This window comes from Callorhinchus milii, unplaced genomic scaffold (genome assembly GCF_018977255.1).
Source record: "Callorhinchus milii isolate IMCB2004 unplaced genomic scaffold, IMCB_Cmil_1.0 Scaffold926, whole genome shotgun sequence".
NCBI lineage: Eukaryota > Metazoa > Chordata > Chondrichthyes > Chimaeriformes > Callorhinchidae > Callorhinchus > Callorhinchus milii.
In genome coordinates, this window is record NW_024705667.1 from 6,173 (window position 1) to 15,479 (window position 9,307).

Below are 9,307 nucleotides of genomic sequence, written 5' to 3' on the forward strand. Positions count from 1 at the left end.
AGAGAGAAAAGTAAGTTTCAGCAAACTAATCATGAGCAAATGATACTGGTGGTTATGAACACGGCTCAATCAGTCGTTGGAGCTTCAGAGTCATCATCTCATAATCCTTTGTTTGAAGTGCATGCTTGGTAACGTTTTTCACTGAATACTTCATTTTCTCCTTTCATTACAATCTGATAGTTCAACGGAAGAGCTTTTTCATGAACATAATTAATAGTGATATTTCATTCGATTTCCAAGATTCAAAAACTAACGAAACCATAGGATTTTTTTAAACAATAAATACTATTCATTAACATTCAAATACTAAATAAAGATAATTTATGATTAACGACATGATAAATACTAATACATAATTCGGTTGAATGTCAATTGATGACTGTTCAGATGTTATACCGACTTAGTAGATAAAACTTCACTGAACTTCATCAAGCAATCCTACTCCAGAAATAACTAATACAAATGCAATCCTGGTTGAATATCTGATTCAGGGACAAAGGGTTCCATGGTGTAATGGTGAGCACTCTGGACATTGAATCCAGTGATCCGAGTTCAAATCTCGGTGGAATCTTGTACTTGTATATTGATTTTAGCTGCATGATTGTCCTGCAACCAGTCACCAAACTCATTGTGTTAACGGCCAACGTTAAAAGCTCCAATGAGTCTCATGCATTCTCCAGTGTGAATGGCGCAATGAAAATGTAAATATGTATTGCATTGCATTCATTCCCAAGTTCCAGTCGTGTTTCAGTTATTATTTTCTTGACTGATGTGACATTCGGTTTATCAAGCCGGTTGTATCCCAAGTTTGAAATTAAGTAAAATGATCAATACGTAGTTAGTGTCTAAATCAGCTCAATCACACTCCGCATTTTATTTTGCACGCATGTGACGGTTTTGTTGCATAAAGCTTGGATGATCGTTGCATTCCAATAAAATTGGAAACAAAACTGTTTCATTTCGACATTTAGGTTGCTCTGTTTAATGCAGCTAATATATAATCAATGCCCATGAATGCATAAAGCTGTTTTTTGAAATAAATCGACTTTGCTGGCCTCAAACGCCTTCGCTGTCAAACTGTTCCAGTTCTTCTTTATTCTCTGGTTGAAGAAAATCCTCCCTCTCTGCGTCCTGAAATTGACCTTTTCAACTTTAAATATGTGTCCACTTGTTCTACCGTATTGTTCCGTCCCAAACTGTTGATTTTGCATTCTGTAGATTAGTGGTTAGAGCACAAACCTTGCTCTAAGTCGACTTGGGTTCGATTCCGTTCATATGTATATGAATAAGATATTAATCTTTACTGCATTCAGATTTATGGAAGGACATATTTTCTGTGCATGGGTTGCAAATTACTTTCAGCAGAATGACACTATGGTTGAAGAGCTTAAATTATGAGGAGAGTTTCATAAACGTGGTGTCTATTTCCTTGCGTATATAAGGTTGATGGGTGATCTTATTGAGGATTTTAAAATATTAAATCGATTCGGTATGATAGGAAAAGAAAAACTAGTTCCTCCATTTGGGAAATCCACTGGAAGGGGTATCATTTCAAATAAGCACAAGGCCATTTATGAGTGAAATCAGGAGGTATTTGTTCACCCAAGCAGTAGTAGAAATCTGCAAATATGTCGAAAAAAGGACATACAGATGTTGAATACATTCACATCTTCAAGACGCAGTTAGATAGATATTTGATTTTTCGGGGCATTAAGCGATATGGGGCAACGGCGGATATTTGGACTATATATACAGATCAGCCATGACCTAGTAGAATGGCAAAGCAGAATCGAGTGGCTGAATGGTCTGACCTGTTTCTATATTTCTGACAGGAAAGACATCAAAGCCGTTACGCTGATTGCCCCGGAAAGATCATTGGCTGCAGGACAAAGGGTCCCTTTTATTCTGCGTTTATTTTGCAAAAAGCATGTATAAACAGGCATTGGGGGAGGGGGTTGTGGGTGGTGGGTGGTGGTGGGGCCTCGGTGTAGGAGTGGGGTAAGAGAGAGATAGCGTAAGAGAGAGAGGGAAAAGACAACAAGTTGGTTGCTTTGCAGCTACAATAATTATACACAAACCTGTGGTTGCCCAGTGAAAGGCGAATTTTCTTACTCGCATCCATTTCCAAAAGGTGATTTTTCTTCCTCCAGAAACACAAAAAAATGAAAAACAATATATTTTTGCTTGTCACGTTGAGCAGGTTATTTACTGTCACGTCAGATAATTCTTCTACCACCTATGAGGGACAAAACCCTTCGAGCGCTGGGCCGCATAAATGTGAGCTCACACACTGTGACGCTAAGGAGAAGAAAATGTCAATGCATATTATAGCAATGTCGTGAACTTCTGGACTGGTTATTTTTATTGTTGTGATATTAGACCCCATTTCACTAAAATAGTCATACATTTTACCGTCATTGCTCATAGTGACCTCCGGATCCTGCCACTGAACATATTGATCGCCGGCTCCTGCCATTGCATACAGTGACCCCCTGGCTGGAAGAGAAAAGTTTGGAAAGTATTTCAGAGTGGAAATAAAAAACATACAGAGCATACCAAAGTGTGTGAGAGGTGAGAGGGAATGAGGATGGCGAGAGTGATAGACAAAAATAACACAGAACAGAGAGAGGATAGAGAGAGGAATGCGAGAGAGAGAGAAAGAGAGTGAGAGAGAGAGAAATTTGAGAATGTGTCATTATGTGTGTGAGAGACAGATGGAGAGAACGATAAGGAAAATATTTGAGAGAGTATGTGTGAGAGGGATATAGTTAAGCGGAGAAAAAAGAGGGAGTGAGAGAGAGAGAGAGTGAAAGAGAGCGGGAGAGAGAGAGAGAGGAGGTTGGGGCGGTGTTGGGGGCGGCTGGAGTTATTGTAACAGACTGGAAGGGAGAGAAAGAATCGGAGATAGAGTGTGTTTGAGAAAGTTTGTGACTGAGCGTGAGAGAGAGGGAGTGATAGACATTTGAGGAGAGAGTGGTTTAGAGTGGGAAGACAGTGACTGAAAGAGGGAGAGCGAGATACAGAGAAAATGAGATAGAGAGAAAGACAGTGATTTGAAAGTTACATCTGTATGAGCATCTGAGCAAGAGGTGAAAGTGAAAGTGTGAAAGTGGGAAACAGAACCTGTGTCAGAGCAAATAAACACTGACTTTTTAATTGATAATCTTTGACAATGTTTTCTAAAAACAACGATGAAATACGTAAATCAAGAAAAGGCGATTAACAATTTTATAAATTGTGCAATTATCTGTTGGAAGCACAACTGATTACTCAATTATAAGACTGAATTTTCTTTATTCAGTAGAATTGGCAACTATTTGTAATATTGTTTGGAAGTCACAAATGCTCTTCTTTCTGTGTAACAGTACTTAGAAGACGATAAAAAACGAATATCGGGAATAATACATTAAAAATCCATACTACCTCTCACTGCTCCGCCCTCCACCCCCCCTGATCCCAATAATCGCTTCTATTCAGCGAATTGGGACTTCAGTCTGATGCGAAAAGCGCTATACAAATACAAGGTGTTGTTGTGGTATAAGTACCGCACACTAATCTATTTCTCCACTGATCTAAGCTGATCTAATATGTTCTTCAGGTGATCACTTCAGTTTAGAATTCAACAACAATAACTTCCAATTGTGTAGAGCAATTAATGCGCAGACAAAGCTTTAAATTTTAAGTTCGAGTTTAAATACTGTAGGTTTTGAAGAAAACCAACTCAGCCTCTTATTTAGTGGAAGAAATTCCCAACCGTCAACAAACGTAGATAATATGTTCCACACACAGACCATGAAAATATTTTATTTGAACTGCAGCAACAACACACATAGTTAAATTTTGTGCAGAATGACATGTTTCGCTTTTGTAGTATAAACAGTTTTAAGAAGTGCTCAAGAAATGAAAGTTTTTGTGACATTGCTCTAAAGAGGAAGATCATCATTTTCTTTATTTTTAAATTAGAGTGTTTGAATAAAATACAATCAGAAAATTATTTTCCACCGGCTAATCACTTGTTGGTCATTCGATATCGGACGAGTGTAGGATTTGTGCTCTCACATCATAGATGGTAGGGAACAGTAAATACCTATGAACTTCCTGTTGGACAATATAAATCAGCATCAGAAGCAATGCCACAATTTTCGTTTCCATTAATGATAAATGGAGCTCAATATACCATGAGCAGAAGTTCAACATAAAAATAAATAATAATATTCCTTGCATTTGATGTAGCTCTTTTCACATATTGTAGACAGCAATAGCAACAACCAAATTACATTGATAGAGACGTCGGGAGTACGTCTCAAAGTGCTTCACACAATATACTATAAAGTGAATGGACTGCATATTTTTCGCGAAACGCTGCTCACAGCAACGACCCACAAACAGTCGTGGATTCAAGTGACCGATATATCACTGTTTTTTTTGTTTTGGGTTGTTTGTTTTCTTCTTTAATTTTTCAAACAGATCCTGTGAACAATAAAAATGAAACTTAACACAATGCTGTCCTTTCAAATAGATAATATATACCGTCCCAAAAATCATAAAGTATTGGTGTTATAATGCTTCCTTCTAAATTAAATAATTCACTATTTTAAATTCTTTAATTCAGAAGGAAACTTTATAACATTTGGCTTTCAAACGAAGGACGATTTTTCGGTGAACATATTTTCAAATATTAAAGGAAAATGCATTGCAGTTATTGACTTTCCTTCCTTCTGTGTTCCCTTGTGGTAACTAAACTCAGGTGAAAGTGCCGTATCGCTATTGCAAATCCACCAGTGGACACACAGGGAGGGACTATCGAGTCTCGGTTCACGCCTCAAGACCGTCTCACCGTAAACGAGGAGTGTGGAGCTTGATGGACAGAATGGTCCACCTGTCCTCCTGTCTCACAATCACTATCGGAAAAGATAACGTAAATATTACAGAAAACCAGCCAAGCTGCCATTTCCACGACAATCTCTGGTTATTCAGCCTCAATATTTCAATGCAGTACCACAAGGCTCCTACTAGTTAGTGCTGGTCGGAAAGAGCAGTTCATGTCCGTGGATTACAATGTTGCAAGCGATTCACAATTCGAAGAAAAATTCATCCTCAAAATACGCAGGCACCACTCTCTGAAGTGGCATAATACAAGTAATTTTGACAAGTCTATTTCACGTGAAAAACCCTAAGTTAAATGAGGTGACTATTGGTGATAACATTGAGTTGATATTTTGATACCGTCAACATAACATGAGAGTTGTGTTATCATTGGCACCGTTGCTTGGTTGATGAAAGCGTTGACTTGTAGACAGGAGATCCTTGGTTCTAATCCCAGCAGTGCCTCTTCTACTGAATTTTCGAAAACACTTCCTCGGCATTTTAGAAATGAGATTTCGGTACCGATTTAATTTTAAAGTTGTATTTCCAGTGCTATTGTTGACGTTGGAGGAAGCTGACAATGCATTGCAATGTTTCATGGTTCGTGGTTTGGCTGGGACACCATCCAAAAATTAAACCGAGGCCAAGGCTACCTATTCAGATGGACACTCATGCTGTTGGTTGGTCATTGCTCGCAAAAACAGACATAGCATTTTACAGAATAATATGTGAAGCGCTTCGGGATTCCCAAGTGTAACACATTGTAACGAAAATGCGAGGAATCATTAGTGAAGTGTTTTGGTTGCACGCTGAAATGTTGCTCATCTCAGGGATCGATACGGTATACAAGCATCGAAAATTATGTATTTACCGTGAATGATTGTTACCTGATGCTTTACTGTATAGATATAAATTTTGTCTTTTTGAAGCCGCAACATCTGAAATTGACACCTCATTTTGAGCTGCAATCCGCTGCCAGGAAGATTATAACCTACGCGTGAAACTCCGCAAAGATTTTCATACCAGGCTTCAGGCTTGAAATAATTTGATTTCTTCAGATTGCTGGTTGGTAAACTATATTGAATTAAATGATTTGGGTCGATTCTCCACTAAGCCACCCATATTCCATGTGCAGTGCAGCGATATCTTCTCCCTAAATCTTTCAGAGGAAATATAAATCACTGTGATATATTACAATCTTGATTTTCCAACAGCAGGATTGTTATTATTCTTTTGACGCCTGATGCATACATCAAAGGCGCTCACAGTTCCGCTACCCTTGAAATAACATCTAATGCTTTAAGCCTAGTAAGACACCATTATTGCTTGAATAATTCAACTAAATAATGAAATAATAAAATTTTACAATAGATGTCTTGACTATTACTGATAACGTTGATTTGACGCTTTGATTACCATATAATAAAATCACTATTGCGTTATCCATGGCAATGGGCTTAGTTGCTGAGTGCACTTGTCTTGTCAACAGGAGATGCTGAATTCAAATACCAGCAGTGCTGCTGCTGCTGATTTCTCGAAAACACTTCCTCGGCAATTTGGAAATTAGACTTCTGCAAAGAGATAATCTTCAAATGGTTTTGCTAAAGCAATTGTTGACCTCGGGAGGAAGCTGACATTCCAGTGCAATGCTGCAGGGTTGCTGGATTGGCTGAGGTACCAACGAGAAGTTAAACCAAGGCTGCGGGTGCCTATTGATGCGGTCATTCATGTTGTTGGTGGGACGTTGATGCTGGTAAATTGCCGCCGCCATTTACACGCAGAAAATTCAATCATGTAATTTAACAAAATATTCTGTGAAGTGCTTTGGACCGTCCCTCCTATAAAACACGATGAAACGCAAGGAACCATTATTTTTGTGCTCTGGTTGCACGTTGAAAGGTTGTTCATCTCAGCGAAGCATATAATTTACAAGTGACGAAAAGTATGTATTCACCGAGAATGATAGTTATCTGATGTGTTGTAATGTACACGTATAAACTATGTATTTTTTGGAGCCGCAACATCTGGGATTCACCATTTATTTAAGCTCGAATCCGCTGCCAGGAAGATTACAAACTATTGGTGAAATTAGGCATAGAATTTCACATCAGGCTATCGGTTTGAAATAAGTTAATTTATTAAGACTGCGGATGGGGTAACTTTTCTGAATTAATGGATTTGCTTTGATTCTGGTATGAACCACACAGCTTCAATATGTTTTTTGGCGTTATCTCTTGATATTCCAATAACAGGTTTGCTGTTTTTGTTTTTTGTTTTTGTTCACTGGTGTCCACTCCATAGGCGTTGACATTTCTGCTGCCCATGATTTATAGCTGGTCAGATAATATTATACCTCGAAGCTCAAATAATATTAGAAAAAACAGTTTTTTATCGGCTTGTCAGGTTTGTGTGTTTAATGCAGTTAAGCAATATATCAGGTTCCACCGAGATTTGAACTCGGATCGCTGGATTCAGAGTCCAGAGTGCTCACCATTACACCATGGAACCTGTGGCTCAAAACCGATGAAATCACATTAATTTGAAGACACAATGGTTTAGAAATAACTAATTGAGATTGAAAAGCAGGAATACACTGAAGAATCGATAACAGAATCATAGAATGTACATCACAGAAGGAGACCATTCGGCCCGAAGTTTCTGTTCCGGTTATTTTAAAAGAACGGTCCAAATCAATCTCGCACCCCGCTATCTCCCCGTAGCCCTGCAAGCTTCCTTCCGCAAATGATTAACTGCTTGCCTCTTAAAATTTGTTATGGAATCGGCTGAAATCAAATAAAAAAGAGATTATTCACCTCAGCAGGTGAAATGAGAAGAGACCTTTGCTTCTAAGTGTTTTTATTTCAATTGCAGGTGTAACAAGTTAAACTGGCCGGTTCTCTGCAGAGGGCAAGAAACAATCAATCTGTCAGAAGTGGGATTCGAACCCACGCCTCCAATGGAGACTGCGACCTGAACGCAGCGCCTTAGACCGCTCGGCCATCCTGACACAAGATTTTAATGGGCACCATCCAAACTTAGCTGCTGATTGGCCCATCAACAGCTGTGCGAAAAAAACAGATGAAAAGAAAGCAGTGCAGTTTTTTTCCCACAATATAGGAACCACGCGGGATGATGGAGGCGTGGGTTCGAATCCCACTTCTAACAGATTGAAAGGTTTTTGCCCTCTTCAGAGATAGCCCAGTTTAACTTGTTACAAAGCCCATCCAATTGAAATGAACACTCAGTAGCAAACACCATTTCGGTGATCTATTTGGAAGAGTTTTCAACTCCTGATAATAAACACTGCTCAGCTGCCCATAGTTACCATATTTTTTCCGACCCGCTACTTGCTGTTCACTTGGACACAATAGTTGTAGCGGTTTGAGTTTATGTTTCGAATTAAAGATAACCTCTAAACTGGGACACACTTGAGCAGCTATTTGTCCACAATTTGGGAGGCGTTTAGGAACGCTTTGAATGGATAAAAGTAGTTTTCAATTCTATGCCTTCACCACAAAAGCTCCGATGCCTCAAGTGCTGCTCAGTGTTTTTGAGTGTAAGAAAATAAAGCTTCTTCTTTGGGCTCCACAATCCAAGTTGGTCATCGACTGGAAATAAAACCTACAGGATATTAATGCAATCTCTTTCTTCCTTTCCATTTGGCAAGACATACGAACTTGTCTGACCATCATAAAACACGTTTACTTTAATGCTGCGTTGTGTGGCGCAACGACGGCTCAGGGAAAAACATTCCCATCAGAGAATTCCAACCCCATTCAAAGCACATGGCGCCATCATCAACAGAAACTGGCATTTATATATCGCTGTTTATACAAAATAGGATCTCTGAGCCCATGCATTGGGAACACTATACACACCAGGAACGAACTGGCATTACATTCTTTAACTGTACCACATACCATAGGCTATGTAGTTGTGTTTTGTGGATCCCAATCCCAGAATATACCAAAATGTCGTCTGAAACTCTGATAGAGGCAGTGGATTCCAACAGCTGATCGCAAGCTCGGAGCATCTTCTTCGACATTGATTGATTTGTGGGCCAATAAGTACATGTTGAGGATGCGCTACATCGTTCAACTGGTGGAAACTGCTTGGATTATGTTCTCGCCTATTTGATGTTGAACAGTGTTGAGGAATTTAAGCGAAAAATTTATCTTATCTGCCATCCAGTTAGTGAGGACTTAAACTCGCACTTGTCCCATGCTTAAATAGTGACTTTCCTCATTGGGTCTTCGAAGTGAAACTGATCTCCATTGAGCTGAACCAGCCCCAGAGTGACAAGCTAGAAAGAGGAATGCCGGAATTTACGCAACCCACAAGGCGGTCAATTTATCCAGTTTCTGAGTCAAGCGGATACACACTATTCCAATGCGTGGTAACCACAAGCCAATCTATTTGGCTCATAGGTCAGAGGTGGAGC

The 9,307-nt window shown here is 39.2% G+C and overlaps 3 non-coding genes across 3 annotated transcripts; 1 reads left to right on the forward strand and 2 right to left on the reverse strand.

The window, feature by feature from the left end:
- The first annotated feature begins 499 nt into the window (after nucleotides 1-499).
- Nucleotides 500-571, forward strand: trnaq-uug. Its single transcript has one exon. It is a non-coding gene; the product is annotated as a tRNA-Gln (tRNA).
- Nucleotides 572-7,302: 6,731 nt separating this feature from the next.
- Nucleotides 7,303-7,374, reverse strand: trnaq-cug. The gene has a single exon. It is a non-coding gene; the product is annotated as a tRNA-Gln (tRNA).
- A 416-nt stretch (nucleotides 7,375-7,790) lies between these two features.
- trnal-cag lies at nucleotides 7,791-7,873 on the reverse strand. The gene has a single exon. It is a non-coding gene; the product is annotated as a tRNA-Leu (tRNA).
- Between the last annotated feature and the right edge of the window lie 1,434 nt (nucleotides 7,874-9,307).